General features: G+C 46.6%; 1 long non-coding RNA gene across 1 annotated transcript; it reads right to left on the bottom strand.

Annotated features, from left to right (window-relative positions):
• Positions 1–4,580: 4,580 nt before the first annotated feature.
• Positions 4,581–6,406, bottom strand: LOC135824592 (uncharacterized). Its single transcript, XR_010554883.1, has 2 exons — positions 6,189–6,406; positions 4,581–5,585 (listed from the first exon to the last, which is right to left on the bottom strand). It is a non-coding gene; the product is annotated as an uncharacterized LOC135824592 (long non-coding RNA).
• Positions 6,407–8,701: the final 2,295 nt, after the last annotated feature.

The raw sequence follows: 8,701 nt of genomic DNA, 5'->3' as shown, positions 1-8,701 counted from the left end.
CGCGCCGCCAAGGGGGTCGGATTTCAGTTGCCAGCACTGTACTACACAGTGCCTGTTCAAGCTCAAGTCAAGGATATTATTCTCTACTTGGACTCTAGCAAATGCTGGTTCAAGCCTCAAAGTCGGCATACCTCACTCCTCAGTCTGACATGCTGAAATGTTCACGTAGACTCTCCAGCTCAAGTTTTACTGGCACTGCTTGTTTCAGAGTGTGGCCATTGCTCTCTGCTTTCCATGCCGAGTGTTTAGTGGTAAAATCGCCAGTGAGAATGTGGTGCGTGCTGTCAGAGACCTGGAGACTCTGATTGCATCATATCAGCGAGGTCAGGGTTGTCATGGTTGTGGTGCCCATTATCACGTGTGCATGGACAGGATCCAACTCATGGTGATGCTGGTCTCCTGGGATAAAAACTTAAAAAAAGCAAAGTTCTACTGTCGCCAATGCCATCGCTCGTCAGTGTCAGTCCAGAAAAATAAAATTTCAATTATTTAAAAGAAGCTACGAATTCAACGCATTCCACTCTGCCTCAACCAAGACTGTGCTACAGGGCATCTGATTTGACAAGGTTTATCAGTCACGTGAGTGGGATTTGGAAAGGTCCCAGGGCCAGTAACAGTTTTCAACATGTATAGCCATTACAGCTGGCAATGCCATTACAGCAAGTATCAAAACATCAAAACAAACATTGTGTAGATCCACAATTTCACATTCAACTACCGGTATCAATCTACGAAAGAATTACAGATTCCCTTTCCTGCCAGCTGGACATGCATGCTCTCACCAGGCCGGGAGTCGTCAAATCCCAGGTACTTGACGACTCCCGGCCTGGCTCTCATGTCTTGTCGTGCACGCGCAGACGTCCAGCAAACACGCGTGTCGAATAATATTACTTTTTTGCCGGGAAAGTCGGTAAGAATGAAGTGAGGGTCCCTGCAGGGTCTACTGTAGTCCTTGGCCGCATCGGGTGTCTGGGGTGGACGTTTCGAACGGGCACTACTGGACATGCGGGTGTTCAACCCGCGCGCCCGCGACAACCGCCAGCAGCCCACCACGGACACTTACTGGAAGCACGAGGCCGAGAAAAGGCGTGCGTGCGAAGAACGCGTCCGGGAAGTTGAACATGTTTCATTTTCTCCTATTCTGTTCAGCGCTTCCGGCGGTTACGACAAGTCCGCCTCCGCTTTTTTCAAGCGAATCGCCCCAATGCTCGCCGACAAGAGAAAGGAGCCTTTCTCCTCACTTCTTGCCTTTATAAGGTCAAGGGCTTCCTTTTCTCTTGTTCGTGCCTCCCACGCCAGCCTCCGAGGTCACGGCAGGCCACGGTCTCAAGATGCCCGACAGAGAGTCATTGACTCTGATGCTTCTGTGGTCCTTGCTGCCGCAGAGTGCTTTCAGTAACTATCCGTGGCGTGTTTGGCTACTGTTCTGTTTCATTCTCCTCCCCCCCCCCCCCTTTATGATTCTGTATTATTATTGCGCAGTTTAGCGCCGTGAGGCTTGAGGCCGATTCACAATACAACTTCTTGCGACGCGACATGTGACTTGCGACACATGCGACGAGCTGCGACAGCAACACACGGTTCACAATATTCTTCATGTTTGTTGCGACATCTGGATATCCTCATGCACAAGTAGTACTATGCACGTGCACTGCACGTACACCCAGGGTCAAAACTGTACTCCATTTTGTGTATGTCGCGTGTCGCATGTCGCAAAAGTTGAACTTTCTTCAACTTCTGCGACAGGTGCCTTGCGACAGTTCGCGACAGGTATTTTCTTGTCGCGACTTTCTCAAATCGTGTCGCGTCGCAGAAAGTTGTATTGTGAACCGCCCTTTATGATTTCATTTTTCTTATTTTCGTTTTTAGCGCTCGACTGGCTATTATTTTCCTTCTTTTTATTTCGCACTACATATTTATTTTGTTGGGTACTCGTGTGTTCAGGTGTTCACGATTTCGCTGTAGTCCTTCGCATCATAATCACGGCCAGCAATACGCAACAAAACGTTCCTTCGTGAAACGGTAAAATCACCGCAGATTCATACTTCATTTCGCGTACGGGAAAGTCATCGCGTGAAGACTTTCCCGTACGCGAAATAGTTATTATTATTATTATTATTTTTTTTTGTTAGTGCAATAAAGAGTATAATAGATGCAGACATGGCCAGACAACAACGAGTTTATAGTAGGGCTGAAACGATCGTGGATTTTCACCTATCGATTAAGCGGGATTCACAGAAGCTTTTTTGCGATGCGACACGCGATGCGACAGACGCGAAACCGGGAAAACCCCAAATCGCAGCCATGTCGCACCCCACGCAACTGCCGCAACTGGGCCATCGCAGGCCATCGCAGAAGTTGAGCTTGGCTCAACTTTTGCGATGCGATGCGATGCGACAAGCGATTTGGTGTACGATTTTGACCTTTTCTACAGCAAAGTTGTACAAAGGTGCAAGAGTTGCCTATAAATTTTTTCAAGTTGTGTCAAACCGCGCGAATATCATGGTGGCGTACCCAAATCAGCAAAACTTTGTCGCATCGTTGACTTCTTCTGTGAATGGTATTTCGCGAGTTCGCATCGCGCGCGTCCGTCGCAGATCGCGTCGCATCGCGTGTCGCATCGCAAAAAAGCTTCTGTGAATCCCGCTTTACTCTCTAGCTTAACGATCGAGTAATCGATTATAAATTATTTACGTATTGCAAAAGAGGTTATGTAGAAGGTTGTTATAACATAACCGCCTCCTACGCAGCCTCTGCGGCATGACGAAGGAGGCTGCCTAGCAGCTCCCGATGGAAGAAAACTCCAGCTATCAGAGACCAGGTACCTGTATGTTTTGCAAAGAGAAGCCATGTCGTGAAGCAGCAATAGGTAAGGCTAAAGCGAGGGTGTGCTATCCCCTGGTCAAGGCTTCCGTAGCCAGCTTAGGGTGAATATTTGACCTAAAAACAAAGGAAACTCTGCAAAGAGGGGGCTGTGGCGCTATGGCATGGCGGCCATGCACACATTTATAAAACAAGGCAAAAACACAAGGTGTAATAATTATTATAAGGTTATAACGGATGGCGACTGGAATATTTTGTGGCGGTGACAAAATGGTGGCTGCTGGGTAGCCAAATGTTATCTTGAGACTCCGCTTGAAACGTCGAATGAGTGTGTTGTGCAAGGTTACTGATATGATGACTTGTCTTTGAATCTGGATACTACATGTAGAACTCCAAACATGCGACTGTTAGTCATTTCGCTTAATTTTGCTACTTCATTCTTGCAGTCAACCAGATTGCATTGAATACTGTCGAATGCTTCCTCCAGCATAGGGATAGTATGCCTGGGATATCACTACAATTATAGGTATGTCTTCAAGCAGCTCCCGTGCAGTAGCTCACGACACGAGGTAGAGCGACGCCGGTTAGCATCAGCCGCTGTTGTCTTGGCGGACCAGATTGAAAACTCCAGATACAAAATGAAATGTTTTACCAGTCTTGCTCTGGCGATTTTCTCCCCTTGTACATAATCTTCTGGCAAGAAATGGTCAGAGCACACCAGTGTAGTGTCACTTTCTTTTGCTCTCCTTCCCTTTCCTCCCGTCGAATAGCAACAGTCCATTTCCTTCACAGCCTACGGTTCAGGATGATCATGATGATGGAAATTTATGGAAAAGACGAATACCATTTGCTGGGGCCGGGTAGTAACGCCGGTCACAAGTACATCCTGGAACACAACAATGGTCGTGGTTGGTCGGCATCCGAAAACAAGACAGCGAAAAATCACTCCAGCCGCTATAAAGCAAGCAAAACTGTTTCTTATACCCAGATTTACAGCGTTAGTTTTTCAGTAATCTCAACGCCGAAGGAAGTGCTAAGGGTGCGTTTGGTTGGTACGATCTAGAACAGGATCGAACAGCTGGTGCACATGGAGCAGCCTCATGCCAACCAAACGGTACTCCAGAAACAGAGCACATTTTCGTGGAAAAATGTGTGAAACTTGAAAATGTGTATGGGTCACCATGGTCACTTTGTACGGTAAAAGCGTATGCACGTGATCATTTGGGACCAAAATCGGTGGTCCCGCCAGGTTTCACTGTGAAAAAGTGAAACTGCTCGGTCTGCTCCGGCCTCGAGGCCGGAGCAAGCAGAACATGTTCAGTCCGTGCGCCAGATTCAAAAAAGTCGTCTAAAAGTTGACTTTTCATTTTCCTCACTGGGCAGTTTGCGGGTACTTTTTGAGTCGCATTCTCAATGGTGGACAATTTTGGAAAATGGTTTTGTGTCTATGGCTCGTTTGTTTTGGCATTTCGCTACCTGTGTGGTGAGCCTAAAAATTAAGCTTAGCCGTGGCAACGCAATGGTGTATTCCGTTTTTCAGCCAGATGACTTGTTTCGCTGTGGTCCGGCATCTTCCTAGATTCTCAGCCGTCGTCGAATTTGAGTATTTTCGAAACATTTTTTAGGGTGCAGGCGTGGGGCAAGGCTTTCACTCCCAGCCAATGGCACCATTTGGCATAACTCAGCCCTATGAACACGTCACCAGGCCCTCGTTAGTGTCCAGCCCATATTTCCAAAAAATGGACTGGACTTGAAACTTGAGTGTACAGACAGTACTATGCATTATGCACGTAATGACCGTATGCAATAACTTTCGCAAGCTACACGACAAGGACTCGCTGCAGAATAACATAATGATATTCACACCATATGCCATTGTGGTGCACCGTGATACCAATGACAGTATATTTATCGGTGATCAATTGCCTACTGGGTCGCTCCGTTGCCGAGAACGTCAACGTTGCGGACTGTGGAATGACCCGCGACACCGCCAACCACCCCTGACACAACGCCAAATGCTGAAAGAGCTGACTGATACGGTACCTAACAAGTTAACTGGATAATGTTTATCTTAAACAAAACCAGGACATAAAACAGTGCTATGATAAACTACCTCCAGTCACCGGAAACAAATACAGTGCATTACGCATATGGATAGAGATTGCACTAGTACATGTATAATTGTATACCAATCTTAGAGAAACAAAACAGTTATCGGGTCTATACCATCAGAGTTGGCAGCTATATGTATTGGATTCTCCTGGTGTGCAGAATGATGCTGGCGGCGTGGTTCATATCCACTGTTGGCTTGCTGTCGGCAGTACCTTCACTATCTCACGTCTAAGGCATTTTATAGTCCGCATGACTTGGATCACAACGCCATAGTTATCCACACGTGAATGGTAATAAATCCAGATTACTAAGGCCTTATTCATTGCAGTTGGCGCAATACGTTCACGGGATCGCGTCTCCGACCTCCAAATTGTAATTATAGCTGGCTAGTCTGTTGTTTATTGGCAGACAAGAATTGCGATGCTTCTTCAAAAGAGGCAGTTTAGCGATGTCTGTCCATGACATATTCCGCATTGCTGTGTGTGGAAGGAAAGGTGCAACAACATTAGATTGCTGCTGGCCATAGACATTAAACTGCAACATCTGGGCTTCAGCTGTCACAGGTCCATTGACAGAGAGACTGCCGCATATTGCACATACTGCAAACTATTGACTTCATGCCATCGCCTCATGGATCAGAAGTCACCACACTGAAAGAAGAACAGCAGAGGAAAACAGAACTGATGCAGTTAATTGATGCAGTTAATTGATGCAGTTAATTGATGCGGTTAATTGGCAGCAACAAATTTACTCCTTCATTTCATTCGACGAATTTGAGTCGTGCAATGCAAGAAAAAAGTCAGAGAGCAGGATCTAGGAGAGGGCATGCACCAGTGCTGTCGTGCCTATAATAATTAGATGCTCAGAATTTCACCACACTCATGCACATAATACTGACATATTTACACTATGCAACCTAGTAGTCAACAAATTCAGAAAAAATCTAGTACTTCAGCTGGTGAAATATCCCACCTCTATCCCCTAAGCTCAAATGTCCCTGTAAAATTGATAAAGGATTGGTAGATGCTCACTCGGAGTGGTGTTTGAAAAGTAACACAACAGGTCATGACGATTTAGAGCATGCTCAATTGTCTCTTCTCATAAAATCACGATATTGCCTGTGCGTGGTTTATTTCGGGTGCAATTGTGGGGCACATAGGTATCACTCTAATTTCTCGTGCATTCGAAAGATAAAGCTTTGGTCCATCACCCCACAAAGCGGCTTTAGTGTCCGCGATGGGTAAATGCCTTACCTGGTGTGAAATTGGTGACCATATTCCTCGTTTCAGCAATTACAAAAGTGAGACATTCGTCCTTGGTGGCTGCTCACGAACTGCAAGCTCCAAAATAATTTTCCAGGGTACGGCCATAGGTGTCTACATCACTCCGAGCCATCTCTCCAGTGTAGGAAAGGTCTCCTGACGAGACTAGAAGGGCTCTAAGCAGCAAATTTCATTGAAATATTCACCATTCGGAGGTAGGCGAAATCAACAGAAAACAAGCCCACAGGTGCGGCGCCTTAGAGGCTACGATTCCCGCGAGAAAATGAAAATCGGTCTCTCAAGGGCCTCGGCGCACGGACTGTTCTGGCCGACCCAGAACAGGTGCAGTCCCAACCAAACGCGCTGTTCTGGTGAATCCTGTTCTAGTTCGTACCAACCAAACGCGCCCTAAAACTAGTAACGGTGGAACTGCATGCATTCCATTCATGCACGTGCAGCACCTGATCGCGTAAGCACGCAACAAGCCTAAAATCCGTGTACTTTGCACATCCCGTGCACTTGACAAGCTAAGCCTGGGCGCATCAATCACATGCCCTCTCAACTTTTCGAGCGCTTATTTGGCATATCATCTATTCTGCTAGCAAAATATCGAAGAATTTTGAAAGGGAATTTGCTGGCAAAACGGAGCAAAATATCGGTGTGTTTGGCATATCATCTATCAGTCCATCCTCAAGCGTTCCATCGAGACTTACACTGATTTTTGCGATCTTTTTCTTGAGAACGATTCTCACCCTGAAATGGCTTTCGGCGACTGACGTGAAAGAACACTCATGACACCCACCTCGTCGAATGGAGCATGCATTGTTTGTGGTGTATGGGTGCAGGAAGGTGGTATGTTCGCGAGGTGCATATCGAAAATGATCCGAAAGACTTTGTGATGGTGCCATTCGGCGGAGAACATTTGAATTTTTCGTACGATTCAGAGCAGTCGGCGAAAACGAGCCAGTAACCTGAAAGGAGGGCGTGAACAGGTGTAATTTTCGACAATGTGGTTGCCCTCGACCCTGCTCTCGGACATTCGAGTACAGTAGAGTCGCGCGCCCAAGAACGTTGTTTCCAAGGGGTTAGCCTTGGACGTTCTTATTTTTCAGCAATCTGGCTGCGTACTTATAGCACGTTCTTAGAAACAATCCGTACTGGATCATAATATTATTATGTATCCCACAAGCTGCCAGAAAGCCAACACCGCCGTTCTTAGCTTTAGGCTGTGGCGTTCTTAGAATTTCAGGCTGGACGTTCTTGGGCTCCACGGTCTTCAGCGCGCGACTCTACTGTAATGGTTATGGCAAAATCGATGGTGCTCCAGGTTTTTCAGACGCATTTCTTGACCATACTCAATTCCGTAGATATACCTGTACACAGAAAGCACACAAGAGTTCAAACTAACTCCACTGTATTCAGTTCACGTGTTTTCCACAGATTCAAAACCCTCCTGGGACCAGGAAAGTGGACAATACGCTGGAGTATAGACGTGCACACTGCGAACACGCCCACGCGCCACTCCTGCACACCCGTGTCGGACATCACATACGGGCCATGTCACGGTGCCGCAGACGTAATGGGCGTGCCCCACACGTTTGCGTTACACACGTTTAGATCCTACATGCACACGTGGAGCACAAACATGTCAAACATGCGTGCCGCGGATGCACACACATTGTTCGTACATGCCGGATACACTTCGCATACATCACATGCGTGTGCCACACCGTCGGAGGAATACAAACGAGCACGGATACGCACACATGAGAGTACCTCACCAACAAAGCCTAGCCAGGTTCGCACTCGGTTTCCCTATCAACAATCATTTCTGGCTAGAACAGTGCAGTAGCAATAGCCGAAACAGAGAGAACGCAACACGGGTGGCCGAGCAAGTGACAAACAGCATAAACAAGACAAACGTACTTTGTACATTCACATACAGTCAACTTCTCTAATAACCACTGCGTATATAACGACAATTCGCAAATATGACAGAATTTCCATGCCCAGAGCAAAGTGACACACAGCATAAACAAGACAAACGTACGTTGTACATTCACACACTTTTAAAAGTTTGTATACATGTATGTGATTGTATTGATATGCTTTGGTTTTCTTTCCTCAAAGGAGAAGTGACGCGTGCATGGTATATGCATAGACCGTTGAAGTTCGTGTGAATGCATCAGACGCACACATGTACAGGACACTTTGCATTTTTCAAACTGAAACCGTATACATAAGCATGCGTGCGCGTGTGTGTGTGTGTGTGTTTGTTTGTGTGCGGGGGGGGGGGGGGGGGGGGTACGTGTACGTGTGAAGAGCAAAAACCAGTACTGATAAATTGATAATGCAGGCCAAGCAGAGAGGATCGCAAAGCAGACAATCACCTCTACATTGTAATCTCCTACAAATAACACAAACATATACATGTAGCTTCATAAGCAGAAAACGAGATATTGTGAGCGCGACAGACTCACACACACACACACACACACACACAC

Source organism: Sycon ciliatum, chromosome 9 (genome assembly GCF_964019385.1).
Source record: "Sycon ciliatum chromosome 9, ocSycCili1.1, whole genome shotgun sequence".
Taxonomy (NCBI): Eukaryota; Metazoa; Porifera; class Calcarea; order Leucosolenida; family Sycettidae; genus Sycon; species Sycon ciliatum.
The sequence above is the reverse complement of the archived record's forward strand: the minus strand, read 5'-3'. Positions and strand labels throughout refer to the sequence as shown.